Source organism: Lissotriton vulgaris, chromosome 11, assembly GCF_964263255.1.
Source record: "Lissotriton vulgaris chromosome 11, aLisVul1.2, whole genome shotgun sequence".
NCBI lineage: Eukaryota > Metazoa > Chordata > Amphibia > Caudata > Salamandridae > Lissotriton > Lissotriton vulgaris.
Genome location: NC_141699.1, coordinates 79,967,807 through 79,988,035, shown reverse-complemented (window position 1 = coordinate 79,988,035; position 20,229 = coordinate 79,967,807). Strand labels below are relative to the sequence as shown.

General features: G+C 49.1%; 1 pseudogene; it reads right to left on the bottom strand.

Annotated features, from left to right (window-relative positions):
- Window positions 1-2,183: 2,183 nt before the first annotated feature.
- Window positions 2,184-13,573, bottom strand: LOC147679005 (zinc finger and BTB domain-containing protein 5-like; annotated as a pseudogene).
- Between the last annotated feature and the right edge of the window lie 6,656 nt (window positions 13,574-20,229).

Genomic DNA, 20,229 nt, shown 5'->3' with positions numbered 1-20,229 from the left:
CATGGCCAGTGACATCACAGATGAAATCACTAATGACAGCTCAAATGACATCACTGATGACATCCCTAATTATATCATCCACAGAACTGCTCACACACCTTCTATCACTCCCATACAACCTCTTGTGCTCCCACTAACTCACCCGCACAACCACTGACATACTCATTCACAGACCTATACCAGTACTCACACACCCTCTCAATCCTCCATAGAGCCACTCACACACCCACTTACTCGCTCATACAGCCACTCACCCAACCATTCATTCAGCTATACAGCCACTCATACAATCAGTTACTCACTCACAAAGCCAGTCACATAACCACACACTCACCCATACAGCTACTCACACATCCACTTATTTACCTAAAAAGTCACTCACACACCCACTCACTCAACCAATCAGCCTCTCAACACAGCCACTCACTCAACATACAAGCCCTCATATACTTACCCACACAACCACTTTCATACCCATTCACGCATCCATGTAAGCACTCACACATCCTTGTACTCATCCACACAGCCATTCACAGAGACACTCACTGTCCAATACAGTCACTCACACAAACTCCTTTAACAAAACACCTACTCAAATAGCTAATCACTCACCGTTTTTTTTTAAAGGTACTTTTATATATATATATATATATATATATATATATATATATATATATATATATATATATATATATATATATATATATATTCTCAAACACAATGTCGTTAAAATACTAATAAGAAAAACAAATACAAAAACATAACTTGACTGGTCATACAAAACAACCTTTACAGAAAAAAACAATGTCACCACCACACATAAAATCCTGGCGTTTCCAACAATGCAAATTATTTACACCTAACAGTGCAATCCCAACACATCCTAAACTTGCCGTAGGCACCATTATTACAGTCTATTTCTGCAGATCAGTCAAAAAATAATTTGAACCCTTAAAACAGTTGTAATATTTATTGCACTTTTAAGTAGTTTAAGGTAGACAGTTTGTCTTTTTCAAGTTATGTATACTAACAACAAAGAGGGATTTGCCCCCTGTGTACACATCAGATGTGCCATTTGCTAGTGCCACAGTAGGGGTTCTCACACCGGCGATGGCTGAATGGAGAAAAGGAATGGACTGGAGTGCAGCACAAGAGGAACCCATCTACATTGCATGAGGCTGGTATGACGGTACCACGCGTACTTTTACAACGCGTACCGTTACCACGCTAATTTTACCACGCAAGTCGTTACAACGACTTGTGTGGAGGGGTGCTGGATAGTAAATTATTTAATTTACTATTCCAACTCCAGTCCCCGTGGACTCTAGGGAAAGGAGTTGGATAGTAAATTAAAGTATTTACTATCCTGGAGTGCCCCCCAGCGCATTTCGTTGTAACGACCTGCGTGGTAAAAGTAGCGTGCTAACGGTACCGCGTTGTAAAAAATGCGTGGTAACCGTTGCATACCCCCTCGTACACATGAACAAATATGGGGTAAATGGCTGGACCACTATGGACTGCGGGCATTTACATAAATTATCCTGCATGTATTCCTCTGCAGGATGTCTAACTGTGAGCAAGGGTATTGACAATGTCATTGTTATTGATTACTTTATATACAATTTTGAAATCAATAAACTTGGTTATCAAAAAAGTGCTGGCTCTTCCACTTTTGTCACACCACTTACAAAATGACCCACAGTTTCACCTGAAACTTTAGGAATGATAGTTTTTTCCCCTTATAATTGGAAATGTAAGTGTTTTACTACCCCTGTACGGGTAGCCCAACCCTCTGCTCTCTCCTCACCCTCCACTCCCTCCAAACCGATGGAAATTCTGCAGCAAACTTAGTTTGGTTAAATAGAACCAAGGTCTTTTGCAGGCAGTGTTGAACATTATTCTAGCAATCCATGATTGACAAGCGAAGTTCATTCCCATCAATGTATCTACTCTCTGAAAATAATAAACCCTGCTTTGAAAACAGTTACCCTGGAAGGGGAAAGAAAAAGTGGGTCCACCGGTAGGCGTGTTCAGCTGGTGTTTGAACCCTAAAAGAACTAACAGCTTGATCAAAGAAACATACTCTTTTACTATTCACCAGGTCAATTCCATTGATTACATTTTAAACGTAGACCACATTCAAAAATAATTTTTTTGTGTCAATGTTCAATTAAATGGCCTTGGCATCACTTTTTGTTCTCGGGAAGGCAGACAAAATTAAAGCAAAGTGCTGGGAAGGTTATTGCTCTGCCACCTGAGACACGTTGTTTTGGAATGTTTGTACAAATGGCTGAACTGGCTGAACCGTTTCCCACATTTCAGGCAGGCATAGGGTTTCTCCCCGGTGTGCACACGGATGTACTTCTTGCAGTCTGTTAAGGTCAAGAAAGTTTTGCAACATATTTTACATGCATATTTACGAGCGCCTTCCACAACTAAGACATTGTCCTCAAATAAGGCCTTTTTGCATTTAGAACATCCGCAGACGCCCTAGTCAACTGTGGGGGGCCTTGCTGTGACAAGAGTGCATATTCAAAGGAAGATGTCCCATTCATGTTAGATTCACTGTCCTATATTTGACCACCTCTAACAGATGTCACAACGGGCGATATCCAGGAAAATTGTTGCCTCCCACCCTACCAGAGCCCATCATCATTGACCTAGACAAAGAGTGGAGTCCCAAGCCAGATCTTGGATAGTCCATTCCAAACTGTTCTGCTGCTCAGTAACCCAAAGACTGTGCACATGGAAGGCCCATTATATCCTGCATTGGTCGAACAAAATGAGAGTCAGAGAAGTCGTTGAAGGGGCTGTCCATTTGAGACATTGCAGACGCTGAATGTCCACTATTGGGCCCAGATTCTGAGCTCATCAAGTATGGCGCATCTGTATCAAATCTGCAATCGCTAGTTGTGTTCGGAATGTTGTCATCATTGTTTTGATTAGTGCTATAGTTGACACTTCTACTTTTGCTTAGAAAGTTGGAGATGCTGCATGGTGACTTATGTTCTAGATTCTTGGATACCTCCAACATATGAATGTCCCCCACCCGGTCCGTACTAGACTGTGGGTCAGAAAAACTACGGTCACTGCTTTCAGGGCTCAGTTCAATCTTTTCTGTGCTTGCCACTCCTCCTTCAACTTCAACAGGTTCACTTCCATCTGCTTGGGATGTTACATCACTAACTTCATCCTGAGGCTCCAGAGAGCCCAAGGGCTCCGATTTGACAATGACTCTCATATGTTAATGTTAATGTTATTGGGATTTGTATAGCGCTCGGCTGCCCCAGCAAAGGGGCGTCCCGGCGCTGCGAGCAAAGCTAAAGACAGAAAAGAAGAAAGCACCAGAAGGGAAGAGGTGCGGTTACTGAAAGAGGTGGGTTTTGATGGCTTTCCTGAAAGCCAGAAGGTCCTGCATGCCACGGATAGTTTCCGGGAGGCTGTTCCAGAGCTTGGCAGCGAGCAGGCTAAAGGATCGACCGCCCATTCTGGCTAGATTGGTGCGGGGAATGACCACCAGATGTTGTCCTTCTGAACGAAGTGACCTCCCAGGAATATATTCCGTCAGGAGGGGGCGCAACATCGGGGGGGAGGCGGTTTTAAGGATTTTGAAGGCAAGGCAGAGTGCCTTAAACTGAATCCTTTTTCCCACCGGGAGCCAGTGTAGTTTTTTCAGAGCTCCAGCCACTGAGGAGTGGCGGGGGAGACCTACTAACGCTCTGGCGGCAGCATTCTGCACTCTCTGAAGTCTGGTAGTTTCCGCCAGGTTAGCGCCCAATAGGAGGGAGCTGGCATAATCCAGCCTAGAGAGGATGGTAGCTTGGACAATTACCTGGCGGGTATGACAGTTGAAGAACTTCAGAATAGGTCTTAGATTGCGCAGGATGCCGAAGCAGGTGGCTGCGACTTTTTTGGTGCGGTGAGTGAATTTCAATGCTGAGTCGACCCAGACTCCCAAGTTTTTTACACATTCCTTGGGCTCAAGAGGTTGGCCTAAAGTATCAGGCCACCAATTTTCGCCCCAGGATGCGGTGTTTTTCCCCAAGAGCAGTATCTCCGTTTTCCCCGCATTGAGCTGGAGGAAATTGGCCGTCATCCAGTTGGTGATGTCAGTAAGGGTCTGCTTGAAGTGATGGGCCTCCAGACCGTTGTTACCATTGAGAGCTACCACCAACTGGGTATCATCTGCGTAAGATACTAACGTCAGACCACTCTGTTTAACCACTTTTGCTAGTGGTTGGACGTAAACATTGAACAGGGTGGGGCTCAGTGATGACCCTTGAGGCACCCCCTGTCCAATGTTGTGCTCTTTAGAGATGTAAGGGGGGGTGGAGACTTTGAAGGATCTGTTGGCAAGAAAGTCTTTAAACCATCCCAGGGCCGTACCTGTGATTCCAGCTTCCTCCAATCTCATCAAGAGGGCCTCGTGTGACACCGTGTCGAAGGCAGCACTGAGATCCAACAGGATCAGTGCTGCCATTCCGCCGGTGTCAAGAATGGTACGGAGGTCCTCTGTAACACTAAGCAAGGCTGTCTCGGTGCTGTGACCAGCTCTAAACCCGTGTTGGGAGTCATCCAGAATGTTATTGGTTATGAGGAAGTTGGTGAGGGTGGTGTTGACGTGTGCCTCTATGATTTTAGCTGGCCAGCGGAGAAGTGAGATGGGCCGAAAATTTTCAGGAAGGGTGGGGTCCAGGGTGGGCTTTTTCAAGATGGGGGATACCCATGCCTGCTTCCATTTAGAGGGAATTTTGGCCGTAGAGAGAGATAGGTTAATGATGTTCCGTATCGGTTCAGTGACAAGCTCATTGGCTGCACAAAAGGTCTCGGGTTTTAGGGGGTCAGCCGGGGAGCCAGATTTTATTTTTTTACAGATTTTGTGGAAACTCTCACGTTCTAGTGTGGGGAGGGAGGAAAGACAGGGCCTACTGGGGTCTAAAGTAACGGAAATCTGTGGGGAATAGGGGAAGGTCTCGTAGATTTTCTTTATTTTGTTGGTAAAGAAATTGGCCATGTTATTACATAAGTCTGGAGAGGTGACGGCAGTAATGGTGTTTTTTTTTGCAGTGAGGTCTTTTAGAATTTTAAAAACAGTTTTAGCGGCATTGGTGCTACTGTTGATTTCAGTGGCATAATACGCCGCCCTTGTTCTACAGACATGACGATGATAGGTTTTTTGTAGTTGAACATAATTATGCTTAAGGTTGGTGTCATAATTTTTCCTCCATCCTCTTTCTGCTTTTTTACATTCTTTTTTCAGAGTGGCTAATTCTGAATTGTACCAGGGGCTAGCCACATGGGCACGAGCCTTGACCCATTTAGCTGGGATCAGGGAGTCCAATGCTTGGGTTATCCAGTGGCAGAACTGGTCATATCCTAGGTCAATGTCATCACTCAGGGGAGGGGGGTTAGTCCTTAGGAGATTATGAAGCTCCTCCAAGCGGAGTTTTCTCCACGGACGCTTCTGAACTTGAGGGGTAGGTGCAGATGCGGGGCGGGTTTGCAAGGGACTGTCATGATCACCAAATGGTGGTCTGTCCACGCCATAGGAATAGGTGTACCAGCAGTCCCATTCTCGATGTTGGAAAAGATGGGATCAAGGAGGTGTCCCGCTCTGTGGGTGGGGCCACTCACAAGTTGATTAAGCTGGAGGGCAGCAAGATCCGCAAGAAAGGAGGAGATTTGTTCTTTCTCATTTAGACCGATCACTGCATTTTCATTCTGGAAGACATTTTTTTCACAGGCTGAGTCCTGGTCGTAGCTGGTTTCTGCTTGAGCTGTTTGGGTTGCCATTGTCAACTAAGACAAGTTCGCCCTGACATTATCTGACTGGCTGGCCACTTGGGAGTCCTCTTGTGTGTTGAAAGACTGGTCAAACATGATAGTGTTATCCTCATGAGTGTCTGCTATGGTATCAGATTTTGAACTCTCCACAATTTTTAGAGCATCTTTTGAAAAAAAATCATTGCGGGAATGAACTAAAGACTGACTAATCTCTTGTGTTACATCTGAAATGATGGAGTCCTCAATGGAGGCCCTCATGCACTGCCTGGCCCTCTCTTCAGAGGATTGTTTACGTTTGTGAAATCGACGTATGGGAAAAGTAGTTCGCTGCTCCACGCCACTGCTCTGCATGGATAAACTCATTGGATTGGATTGTTCCTCTGTGCTCTGGCTGGAATTTAGAGCAGAGCTTACTATACTTAGGCCGAGCTGCTGTAGCATGAACGATCTCTGCATGCGGGCATTTTTTTTTTTCCAAAACCTTTATTGCACTTTGCATATTACACAGCGGAATGCCCACAACCCTGCGGGCCGGCCGCTATTGTAAGATCGTTACTCACAGCGTAAGACAGCGAAAAGGTCAGTTAAGCAATAATCATAATAGTTGTTCATTGAAACATGCTGCGTAAGAAAAGTGCAGTACTAGCAAGTAAAACATTCGGAAAATGCGGTTTTGATGGTATTTTTCACTTTTTCTTTTTGAAAAACAACAAACTAGTAACATTAACCTGTTAGGAATGACATTACGGTCTGCTACAAAACAATGCAGTTCAAGCTGTAAGCGTCTTTTTGGAGGACAGTAAGTCGAGCCTCATTTCCTAGTACCTAAATTTGCCCATATTCAATACATTCACCCTCACTGCCCGACCCACCCTGGTACTCACTGCAGGACATCCTCACGTATCTCTAACCCTCCACCCCACCTATTCTCAACCCTCATCACTTTCGTCGTCGGAATCTTCCTGGTCATCCTCGGGCAAGGGTTCACAAATATCCCCTCTATATTCATTCCATTTTAACCAAATCTTGTTCCATTTCCCCGGGCAGGCTCGGCTGGAATATACTGCTCTCTCGTTCAACATTACTCTGTCCATGTTCAGGCACCATTGGGACTTAGTCGGTAGGTCTGCTGCCCCCCAGCGCTGTGCTATGTCGCGTTTCGCCACCATTACCCCCGCTGTGATCCAGAGTTGTTCATACCTGGACAGGTCAGTAGGTTCCCATATATTCAGTAAGCACCTCCTCGGGTCAGGCAGTAGGGATTGGTCTAGTGTTTGTGAGAGTGTGCAGAGTATTTGTCTCCAGTACTCCTGGATTTTGGGACAGTCCCATATGGTGTGGAAGAATGTGCCCTCCTCTCCGCACCCACGTAAACAGTAAGGATGGGGCGCCCGCTGTATGCGGTGTAGCACAGTCCTCATGTAGTAAACCCTGTGGAGGATCTTAAATTGTACTAGTCTCATGCGTGCAGAGATGCCCACTTCCCTAGGGGACCCAAGTGCCGCATTCCATTCATGTTCATCCATATCGTGAATGTCCCCCTCCCATTTCTCCTTCAGGTGGAGTGTAGGATCTGGGGTATTATTAAGCAATTTACGATATGTGAGGGACGTCGCTTTTTCTAGCATACAATCAGTGAGGAGGCGGTCTTCCAGAGGAGAAGACTCCGGTAGTGGTGTGCCAGGTGGCAGGGCTGTGAGCAGTGCGTGGCGGATTTGAATGTATCTGTAAAGTTCCCTGTCCCCGAAATCATATAGCTCTTTTAGTCGGGCAAAGGGGATTACCTCCTCCCTCTCCCACAGATCACCCACTGTGGTAATGCCAATCGTGTCCCATTGTGCGAACCCCTTGGTGTTTCTGAGATTGCCCAATGCTCGAGAGTCCCACAGCGGAGTCATCTTGGTTATCTTCCCCTTCCAACCCAGAGCTGCCGTTGCCGTGTGCCATATTTGAACTGTTAGTTTTGTGGGGCCCAGTAGTGCCCGCACCTTGCGGCGATCGTATAACGGACCTAACAAACTATTTGTGCCCAGTTGTGCCCTATCTGAATGGAATGCCGGGTCAGTATGTGGCGCGTGGACCCACTGATTAATTGGCTTGAGATGTGCAGCCCAGTAATACAATTTCAGATTTGGTAGTGCGAGACCCCCGCTGTACCAGTCTCTGTGCAGCTTGGACTGTGCCACTCGTGCCGGGAGATTGCCCCATAGAAGGTTGGAGACCAGAGCCGCCACTTTCTGGAAGAACGTAGGGGGCACAGGATATGGTGAGTTCTCAAGGACGTATAAAAAACGTGGCAATGCCATCATCTTGTAGAGTGCCGCCCTGCCCAGGAGCGTTAACGGCAGGCCCGACCAAAATTCTACATCACGTTTAAGCCGGACCAGGTGTGGTTTCAGGTTCTTATCTATGAATTCTGCCGGGTCCCTAGTGATATGTATGCCTAGGTATTTAAAGGACGTTCCCGCCAACTTCAGCGGGCACGCACCGTCGAGGTTCGGGGTTGGACCCTGCAGAATGTATACTTCCGACTTGGCCCAGTTCAGTGTATAGCCTGAGATACTGCCGTACGTGTCGCAGATGTGTAACAACGCTGGTATGCCTTCATCGGGGTCAGTTAGATATATTAACATATCATCCGCGTACAAGGACAGCCGATCTTCCCAGCCCCCAGGCCATGTTATACCTTTAACGAGGGGTGAAGCTCGTATGAGGGTTGCAAGAGGTTCTAGAGAGATGGCAAACAGCAAGGGTGACAGAGGGCATCCCTGCCGCGTGCCTCTTCCCAACGGGAATGCATGTGAAATATGGCCATTAGCCACCACGTGAGCCATTGGGTCCGTGTATAGCAGCTTGACCCATGCGAGAAAGCGAGGGCCAAATCCCATATGTGTCAGCGTTTCGAACAAGTATTCCCACTCCACCAGGTCAAATGCCATTTTGGCGTCAAGCGCTAAAATCACTGCCGGCGATTTAATGGTTTCCGTTCTAGCCAGTACGCCGTGTAGTCGCCGCAGGTTCAACGCTGTGCTTCTGTGTGGCATAAATCCGGACTGATCTGGATGTATGATTGATGACAGATGGGGCAGAATCCTTTGTGCTAGGAGTTTAGCTAGAATTTTCACTTCCGCGTTTAGTAAGGAAATGGGTCGATAGGAGGAACATTCCTCCGGCGGTTTACCTGGCTTGGGGATAGTTATGATAGTCACCACTCGCTGGTCCAGCGGAAGGGAACCCTTCTCTAGACAGTCCCTGAACATCCCTAACAAATGTACGCTGAGGGTCTCCGGCATCGCCTGGTACCATTCTATGGGTATTCCATTCGGCCCCATCGCCTTGCCCGGGTTCAGAGCCTGAATGGCCAGTTGGATTTCCTCCGCAGTTATATCTGCCTCTAAGTCACTTGATGCCTCTGGTGACAATGTTCGGACCACAATCGGAGCTAAGAGAGCCTTTGCGGTTTCGGATGTGATTACCTGCTCCGGGGAATATACTTGTTTAAAATGGGCCGCCAGTATCTCTGTGATGCGCCTAGGATCTGAATGTGGCACTCCATGCACATCTTTCAGCCGTTGTATCCCCCTGGAATTGGTCTCACGCTTATCCGGCCATGCTAACATTTTCCCTGCTTTGTCCCCCACGTCATAAATTCTATTTTGAGTATCAGTTATGTGTCCTTTAACAACCAAGCGCAGGTGATCATTATATAACTGCTGTTGGAGAGTGAGTGCGTGTAGGGTGGAGGGAGAGGGGTGTAGCTCATGAGCCGTGGTCCGTTCCCTCAATGCCGTCTCTAAATCGGCCAGTGCCTGGGACTGCTGCCTTTTGTACCCGGTTATAGTGTTAATGGCTTGTCCTTGCAGGACCACTTTATAGGCTTCCCAGAGTGTCGCTGAGGAGCGTACTGAGTGTACATTTTCAAGAAAGTATTGTTTCGTGGCACGTTTAAGGGCCTTGCGGACCTGTGGAACTTTAAAGTAGGATGCATGAATGGGGTAGATGGGTTTGCGTGCTCTCGTCTGCATGGAAAGTTTCAGTGTGAGGGGTGAATGGTCTGAGATACCCCGAGGGTGGATCACTAGGGTATCTACGTGGTGAAGGCCGTCACCCATCGACAAAAAGTAGTCGATGCGGGATAGGCTTCCATGCACTGCGGAGAGAAAGGTGTATTGTTTTACGCCCGGGTGCAAGTGTCTCCAGACGTCAGTCATTCCCATGGCCATTGCGAACCGCCGTAAGTACGTGTCTCCCCCCGTCAGGGCCGGTGTGGGGTGTTTATCTAGTTGCGTGTCCATGACTGCATTGAAGTCTCCCCCTAGAATAATCTCACCCTCCGGGAGAGTCAGAAGAAAGTCCCCTAGTCTCGGGAGGTGTACCGAATGTAATGCCGGCGGAATATATACCGACACAAAATTGAAGAGTGTCCCCTCCCATTGCCCATGCACAGCTGCGAAGCAGCCCTGGTCATCAGTTTGAGACGATAGGGGCATGAATCGTGAGTTTTTTTGTATTAGAATGCCGGACCCCCTGGAACCGGACGTGAATTCAGAGTGAGCCCACATTTTGTAACCTCGTCTATCCAGAGCTTTTCTAGCCCCCCCTACCAGGTGAGTTTCCTGCAGCAGGGCCACAGTAGGTCGCAGTCGCTTAATAGCAGCCAATACCAACCCCCGTTTAACCTTGTCCCCCAAACCCCGTACATTCCATGACATCAAGGACAGAGTCGGGCATTGTGTATCGGTGGGTTCTGCTCCCCCTAATGGTGCTGTGTTGTTAGCCATTGGGGATTATGAGGTGCACAATGGGGTACCCAGGAGACACAAGTGGTCCAGTAGCTGCGACACCGCGCAGTGAAGAGCCTAAAGATTTCATGGGGGCATCAAATCGCTGTCTGTCCCTGCCTGCGCGCATTGAGTCCTATAACAATGGAAACATCGTTCATGACCATGTGTGTACAGTTCCAACATGAACATTACAAAACTATTCCTCCCCCCCGTTCTCGTGCCTAACTGGGTCAAACGGTCCGATACGTCCCTTGAGTGGTGTGGTGTGGTGCAGTACTTGGCCGTACATATGTGTTCCTAACATACAATTTCCTAACTGTAAAAAAACAACCCTTCCCCCTTTCCCCCCTCCCTGCACTCCTGCCTAACGGACTTTCAACTGCCCGCCCCCCCAACTGAGCAGAGTGCTTAACCCATCCCACAACCAGAGTACTTGCGTGTAAGGGGGAGAGTGTCTCCCCGAGCAGGCGGCACCCCTGCGTGCCTCAGGGGAGGTCATGCCAGTGTCTTCGTGCAGCAAATGAAATGTGAAGTCGATGGTCAGCAATTGTGATCAGCACAGATCCCGGGGGAAGGGTCACCCCTCTCCATCTGCCCCTCCTGTTCCGCGGAAGGGAGAGTCCTCTGCCCCCCCTCCTCGACCAGACGTTTGCGAACCATGTCTGCTGTCGTCTCTGCGTTCGTGATCCGGTCTGTGATTCTTGCGTTGCCGGCCCACCGAGTGCCAACCCTCCAGCCAGTCCCGGGCAGTCTCGGGGGAGTCGAAAAACCACACCTTTTTGTCCGCAACTACTCTCAGTCGTGCTGGAAAGATCATCGAGTACGGTAATTCTTTCTCCCTCAACGTTCTTTTAACTTCCAGGAACGTCTTTCTCTTCCTGGATACCTCAGCCGTGTAGTCAGGGAAAAATGCAAGTCTCGAGTTTTGGATTTGAATGGCTGGTGCCACCCTGGCGGCCTGCAGAATGGCGTCTCGGTCCCTGAAGTTAAATAGTCTTGCTAGTATCGGCCACGGTGGGCCTCCTGTCTTCGGTTTTCCCCCCGGAATGCGGTGGGCCCTTTCTACCGAAAAGAAGTGTGAGAGTCCCTTGGGCTGAAGTCGGGTTTTTATCAAGTCCTCCACGTAGAGATCCATCGCCCCCGTGTCTTCCGATTCCGGCACGCCTAAAATTCGGACGTTGTTGCGTCGGGAGCGACCTTCCTGATCATCCAGTTTGTCCCTTAGTAGTTTGTTGTCGGCTTGAAGTCGCTCCATTGCCGTTTGCAGTTCAGACACGTCCTCTACCAAAGATTTAGTGACGACTTCTACCTGCTTGACCCTCTCGTTCATTTTTTGGAGGTCCGCCCGTATCAGGGTGACTTCAGTGGCGGTTGCTCCGACCGTTGTCTGCACCTGGGCCAACGCCGCCAGGACATCTTCAAGTGTGGCCTTCTTAGCCCCATCCGCGTCCGCCACTTTCCCTGCGTTCTTGCGTTGTTCCTGGGGCGGTGTCTGCCTCTCGTACCCGAATTTATCCAGTTTGGCTTGGGTAGAGTTATGTTTGGGGCCCCTGTTTGACATGGTGATGTGTGGTGTTGGCGGCACTGAATGCCACGATATGCCAGCGGTTGTGCCGTCCACGGCCGCACCAGTAAAACACCCCTGTCGTGGGCGCAGAGTCGAGTTCGCAATGAGGGGGTGAAGAGTCCCCCCCGCAGGTTTACAGCAGCTAGAGGGCACCTCGGTTATGTTTTGCCGAGCGTTGGTAAGGGTTATGGCAATCTATGCAGTGCCTCCTTCTGTGGCACTAGAAGTTCGGCGGTTTGTCGACCCCCATACCTTCGCTGGGTCTGCCAAAAAGCCTGGTGGCGTGCCGTGAGTACTGCTTGCGCCGGGACACAGTACCTCACAGAGTCACAGCGCCCCTTCTGAGCGCGAATCGCCGGGAGTTCCACTGCTCCTTCCGGTGTCTTCCACGCGGAGCGCGTTGCAGGAGGTCGAACACGTTAAAGAATGGGATCTCCAGGGATCCGCTGTCCCCCGCGTATTAATCCGGTGAGCTGGGGCAATTACAGTTCCGTGGGGAGAGCCGCTGTTAGGTGCCGGGGTGCCGCTCGCGTGAGGCGCGATCTAATGGCGGCGTCACTGCCGTAGCCAGAGGTCCAGAATGCGCCCCCGGTCAGAGCAAACGGTGTTGTAGGGCTGTTCCAGGCGTCGCGGGGAGCCGCACTTACTTCGGGACTGCTGGGGGTGCGATTGCGGGTTTTCCGGACAATGCGTCCGGTGACCGACACTTCCTGCCGCACCCCGCCGCTTCGAGGCCACTTCCGGCCGGTCACCCTCTCTCCGCAACACTGCTGCTTCCAGGCTGGCAGGAGACCCTCTTCACCTCCGGTCTCCGCTCGGTGTGTTGAAGCTCGTCCAGGCTGCCACCGATTCCAATTTTGCAGCGCTGAGTGCCGCACGGACTCCGGGTCCGATCCTCCCCTGCCAGCACTATAAAGTTCAGGATTAATGCGACGGATAGTCGTGGGAAGCCGCCGTTACTCGGGAGCCTCTCTAAGCTGCGGCCGCCATCGTTGGCTGCTAGCCACGCCCCCCTGCATGCGGGCATTTTGCTCCTGAACTCTGTCACAGGGAGGAGACAGAGGCTATGTTCTTGTGGTAAGATAGTGCTTACAGGCCTTTACAACAGAATTCAAATGCAAGTGAGAGGCAGACAGCAAGACATCCATCAGATTGCTCTCCCCAAGCATGAGTGTTGAGGTGTACATCATGTCAATCAAGGCAGCAAAAGCTTCAGCAGTCACCACCTCACTGTCCAGTTGGATCATGTTCATTGACTGATCGCCTTCTGCTACACTAAACAAGGCCCGGAAATGTGTGCTGCATGCTGCCAGCACCGACCGATGAGCTTTGAAATGTCTGTTGCCCACAACGATGACACAGTCACATAGCTGCCCATGAATTTTTTCTGATAGTTAAGCTGCTGGAAAATCTGGTCAAAATGTCCTGGGAAATCCATAATCCAAGATGTGTGCTTTCTGAAGTTTGTGCGATTTTCCACAATTCACTGAAGACTATGCCAACGTTTCACATCCTCTGGTATGGCTCTTTTGATGGCTGCATCTTTGCTATGGAGCCTGAGTTGACGATTCACCATGGCAATCTGCTCCGGGCGCGAGTCTTACTCCCATTTGTACCACCAGACAGCGGCCTCCCTCCTGCGCCGCCAAGACGGCCGGAAGTGACGTCGGTGCCAGACGAGTCTCCAATTTACAATAAACGGACAATAGGGGTGGGAGGGGGCTACTGCTGAGACCAAGGCGGAAGGCCTTGAGGACTGCCTCGCCCCAGGAGCCACTGTAGCGCAGCAAACTGATCTACAGCCATCATCAACAATACAGAAAAGAACGAGGAATACAGGCGCTGAGGGGGCAGATGCGTTTCACGCCTCGTTTTCACTCAGGCCCGTCCCTGTCTCTGACCCTTACAGCCACTTACACACCCAGTCACTCATTTATACAGCCATTAAGACACCCACTCAGTCACCCATATTGTTACTATACACCCAATTACACACACATAGAGCCACTTACACTGTCACTCACTCACCCATAGAGCCCCCGACACACCAACTCACTCACAAATACAGCCACTCACACAGCATCACACTCTCCCACACACTTACTCACACAACCACTTGTACATCCATACAGCCACTCATGCACCCATTCAAACAAGGATACATACAGTCACACAACCACTCATATGATATATCTTAAATGGAGTATTACTCATTAGTAGTACACCTGGGGCCAGATGTAGGTAAAATAGATTTACCGATTCTTAATTACCGAAAATTACCGAATTTTTCCGATTCGGTAATTGAGAATCAGTAAATCTGAGGGGTGGATATGTAGGTATTCCAGATGTGCTGGAATAACGAATTGTAAAAATCCGATATTTACTGATTCGGTAAATACCGAATCGGTAATGCCCATTCATTCCTATGGGCTTCGAAGCCCATAGGAATGAATGGGCATTACCGATTCGGTATTTACCGAATCGGTAAATACCAATTTTCACAAGGGTGCAGGGGGTGTCACTTTGACACCCTCTGGTACCCCCAAAACAGGCTTGGGTGCCATGTGGCAGGCATACCTGCCCTAGGGGCAGGTCTGCCTGTCACATGGCATAGGTGTGCATGCACACATGTGCATGCACACCGGAATCGGTAATTTACCATCAAATTGGATTTGATGGTAAAATACCGATTTGGTAAGGCCTCTGGGACTCAGAAGAGTCCCACCTACATCTGGGTGCCTCAGATTCGGTAAATTTACCGAATTGTTATTTTACCGATTCAGTAAAATTACCGAATCGGTAAAAAAAGGCCCCCTACATACCTGTCACCCATTTACCGATCGTTAACGGCCAAAATCGGCCGTTACTGGTCGGTAAATGGCCTGAAACGGCCACCTTCATCTGGCCCCTAGTATCCTCCTTTAACTTTTGTAGTACCAGAGCATATATGTTTAACAGTCAAAAACACCTATACAATGATTACACTCACTCAATGGAGTAATTTGAGATGTCATGAGTGATGCCACTAACCATGTCATGAGTGATATAATTTGTGGGGTCATATGCATTGCATTGCGAGGGCATATGTTATAGTTGGCTCCGGTAATTATAACTATGAATTTCACTGGTTTTGTACAAGGGAAATCTGAGCCTAACTATAACATTCCTGCAACCTATGTTTTTTTTCTGTGAATTTCTAAGGTTATTTTTGTTCTATGTGCTAACTATAATTTACGAATAACCTTTGGTTTTTCAGTGAAAGAAAATAATATATATATATAAATAATATATATATATATATATATATATATATATATATATATATATATATATATATATATATATATATATATATATATATATATATATATGATACCACAGACCCTACCACTAAACTTTTTTATGATCGCCCAGACCCTACCACTGAACTTTGGATTGATATGACAGACCCTACCACTGAGCTTAAGAATGATAGCCCAGACTCTACCACTGAGCCTTGGATTGATATGACAGACCCTACCACTGAGCTTAAGAATGATAGCCCAGACTCTACCACTGAGCCTTGGATTGATGTGACAGACCCTACCACTGAGCCTTCGGATGATACCACAGACCCTACCACTGAGATTTTGAATGAAAGCCCATACCCTACCACTGAAATTTGGGCATAAACCATAGGCACTACCACTGAATTTTAGAATAATAGCCCAGACCCTACAACTAAGTCATGGGCTGATACCACAGACTACCCTACCACTGAGCGTTGGGCATATACCATGGACCCTACCCCTTAGCTTTAGAATGATAGCCCAGACCCTACAACTAAGTCATGGGCTGATACCACAGACCCTACCACTGAGCTTTAGAATTATAGCCCAGACCCTACCACTGAGCCTGTGGCTGACAGCACAGACCCTACCACTGAGCTTTAGAATTATAGCCCAGACCCTACCACTGAGCCTGTGGCTGACAGCACAGACCCTACCACTGAGCTTTAGAATGATACCACAGACTCTACCACTGAACCTTGGGCCCTACCACTGAGCTCTAGGATGATAGCCCAGACCCTACCACTGAGCCTGTGGCTGACAGCACAGACCCTACCACTGAACATTGGGCTGATACCACAAACCTTACCACTGAGCATTAGGTTTATACCACAGACCCTATCACTGAGCCTTCTGATGATACCACAGACCCTACCACTGAGGTTTAGAATGAAAGCCCATACCCTACCACTGAAAGTTAGGCATATACCATGGACATTACCACTGAATTTTAAAATGATAGCCCAGACCCTACAACTAAGTCATGGGCTGATACCACAGACTACCCTACCACTGAGCTTTAGAATGATAGCCCAGACCCTACCACTGAGCCTTCAGATGATACCACCGACCGTGGCAGAAAGAATGGGATCAGAGGAGGACATTGCCAGAATAACACAGCCGTTTCCCTGAGCACCGGACTGTCTGAATGCTGCACTGTGGGACTGGTAGTCCCCGAAATCGGCGCAAGCAGGCGGAATCAGAAGCAGGTGAGGCTCCTAAACCGCTGGGAGGAGGAGCCCACTTAACAACGCGTGATGGGGAGCACGCAATTGGAAAGGAGCATCTGAGGAAGGTACACGCCGAAACCGTTTATGCGAAATCCATTAAAAGCAGCCTCTGAAACATCCCGCTGTGTCCTTTGATTTCTTTTATTGTCTGGGAAGGAGAAGTGGATTTGCATATATATATATATATATATATATATATATATATATATATATATATATATATATATATATATATATATATATATATATATATATATATATGATACCACAGACCCTACCACTGAACTTTTGTATGATCGCCCAGACCCTACCACTGAACCTTGGATTGATATGGCAGACCCTACCACTGAGCTTTAGAATGATTGCCCAGACCCTACCACTGAGCCTTCGGATGATACCACAGACCCTACCACTGAGGTTTAGAATGAAAGCCCATACCCTACCACTGAAAGTTGGGCATATACCATGGACACTACCAGTGAGCTTTAGAATGATAGCCCAGACCCTACAACTAAGTCATGGGCTGACAGCACAGACCCTTCCACTGAGCTTTAGAATGATACCACAGACTCTACCACTGAACCTTGGGCCCTACCACTGAGCTCTAGGATGATAGCCCAGACCCTACCACTGAGCCTTGTACTGATACCACAGACCCTACCACTGAACCTTGGGTTGAGCGCACAGACACTACCGCTGAGCCTTGTACTGATATCACAGACCCTACCACTGAGCCTTGGGCTGGCAGCACAAACCCTACTGTTTGCCACTGGGCATACTACATGAACCTTCTGATCGGGTCTTGGTGTGGAAGCACGCCCTGCCCCTGAGCTTTGGCTTGCCAGCACTTATACTACTATAGAGCTTTAGAGCACCAAGCACAGACAAGTAACACAACACCAGCTGCAAGCATAGAAGGGAAGGGGCACAGGGCACTATTGTGCCACATTTTCTGCCTGACTGTCTATGTTTGCACTGAACACTATTTGGTGTCAATCAAAGAACCATTAAGAGCTTGTTTATGGAACAGTGTTTCCCTCCATAGTTGAGCTGGCAGCCTCAAATTGTATTCATTATAATGTAAAACGATTTCTGAATGTTTTCTCACTCTCAGCTGAAATATGCGAACTGATATGAGATTCAATCTCTGTCAATAACTATCACCCACGTTGGCCCTTCTCCGCTGTTCTGTATTTTGTTTGGCAGTCACAGACAACCTGAATATTCACACCAGAGTGCTGGATATCGGTTGACCTGATCATTAGTCTAGGTGACAGGGTAATGTGGTGAGGGGCTCAGAAACAACAATGGTTAATGACAGATTACTATAGCCACTCCACTCTCTCTCTCTCCACTCGCTCTCTCCACTCTCTCCACTGTCTCTCCACGCTCTCTCCACTCTCTCTCTCCAGTCTATCGCCACTCTCTCTCCACTCTCTCTCTCTACTCTCTCTCCACTGTCTCTCTCCACTCTCACTCCACGCTCTCTCTCTCTCATTCTCCACTCTCTCTCCACTCTCTCTTTCCACTCTCTCTCTCCACTCTCTCTCTCTCTCTCCACTCTCTCTCTCTACTCTCTCTCTCCACTCTCTCTCCACTCTCTCTCTCTACTCTCTCTCCGCTGTCTCTCTCTCCACTCTCTCCACTTTCTCTCTCTCCCCTCTCTCTCCACTCTCTCTCCACTCTCTCTCCACTGTCTCCCTCCACTCTCTCTACTCTCTCTCCACTCTCTCTCCACTGTCTCTCTCTCTACTCTCTCTCTCTCTCTCTCTTCAATCTCTCTCTCTCCACTCTCTCCACTGTCTCCATCCACTCTCTCTCTCCAATCTCTCTCCACTCTCTCCTCCAACCTCTCTCTCTACTCTCTCTCTCTCTCTCTCTCTCTCTCTCCACTGTCTCTCTGCACTCTCTCTTCTCCACTCTCCACTCTCTCCACTCTCTCTCCACTCTCTCTCTCCACTCTCTCTCTCTCCACTCTCTCCACTCTCTCCTCCACCCTCTCTACTCTCTCTCTCTCTCTCTCTCTCTCCACTCTCTCTCCACTCTCTCCCACTCTCTCTCACAAAGTAGTGTGCGTTCCTTGGGCGTCTACAGAAATGTTTCCAGGGGGGGCACATTTTTAACTTCATCACCATCCCCCTTGCACCCTTCTCCTCTCTACCTTGCACCATTCTCACATCCCCCCTTGCACCCTTCCCCTCTTGCACCCTTCTCCCCCTCCCCCTTGTACCCGACTCCACCTCCGCCTTGCACCCTTTTCTGCCTTGCACCCTTCTCCCCTCTGCCTTGCACCCTTCTGTCCTCCTCCTTGCACCCTTCTCCCCTCCGCCTTGCACCCTTCTCCTCTCTGCCTTTCACCCTTCTCCCCTCCGCCTTGCACCCTTCTCCCCTCTGCCTTGCACCCTTCTCCCCTCCGCTTTGCACACATCTCCCCTCTGCCTTGCACCCTTCTCTGCCTCCCCTGGCCACCCCATGTGACTCCCACATGGTGCATTCTAACAAGAGTGCTTACCTGAGGGCACCATTTTGCTGCCTCATCCCTTCTCATATGAGCTTTGCCCTGGAGAATGCTCTCTGGGGGCCCCCACTCCCACCCTTGTCAGGGTCCCGAGCAGTGCTCTTCTGTGCTGCCTCCTGCTCTCTGGGGCCCCCACCCCATATTCTTTCTGGGCCTCCTCCCTCTGACTGAAGAGAAACATTGTAACTTGTTACTTTGTTTCTCTTCCGTCAGAGGGAGGGGGCTCAGAGCAGGCTGCAGACAGCCTGCACCTGCTTTAGAGGGAGAGAGGCTTGCTTCAGCAAGCCTCTCTCACAGCTCTCATGGAAGAGCTGAGGGGCCCGGCCCCCTTCATTTACTGAAGAGAGTGGGGCCCTCCCATGCACCGCGTGGGCTGCGGGGGCGTTTGTTACGCCCCTGTCTTAAGCGCTTCTGCTGCTCCAACCTCCTTTTTCACGCTCTTTGCTCTCCTTTGCACCCGTTTCCACCCGCAGCAGCCATTCTTGCCTCTCCTCCCAGGCTCCCTTCCTTCACCCAGCCCCTCGCTCCAGACCCACCCATTGCCCTGTAGCCCCTCCCCATCCCATTCCTAATGGCGGCTGCAGTGTGGGCATGGCTGTGGGTGAGCCGCAGGCACACTGAAGGTGCACCAAATACAAGCCCACTTGTAACCCAGCACCAGGATCCCTGGTCTTCACCCCAGCCACCACTCTGCCCTCTCCGTCCCTACTCAGCCACAAACCTCCTCACCCTGAATCCCAAGCACATCTCCAGGGGTTGTCGCCTAGCCTCGCCTATTGACTTTCAAGGGGTGTTTTCCTGCATCAAAAGTCACATACCTTGTGCTCTCACCCCACACCCTCCATGTCCCCCCAAACCCTTTCTACCTGACGCACACTACACTGAAGGCCTTACCCCCTATATCCCACTCCACACACCTATCCGGCCTCTTCCTCAATACTTGTCACCTTGCTAGACTCACGGCTCAAATCTAGGATCTCCTTCACGACCTCTCACCAGACCTGATATTCCTGCGTCA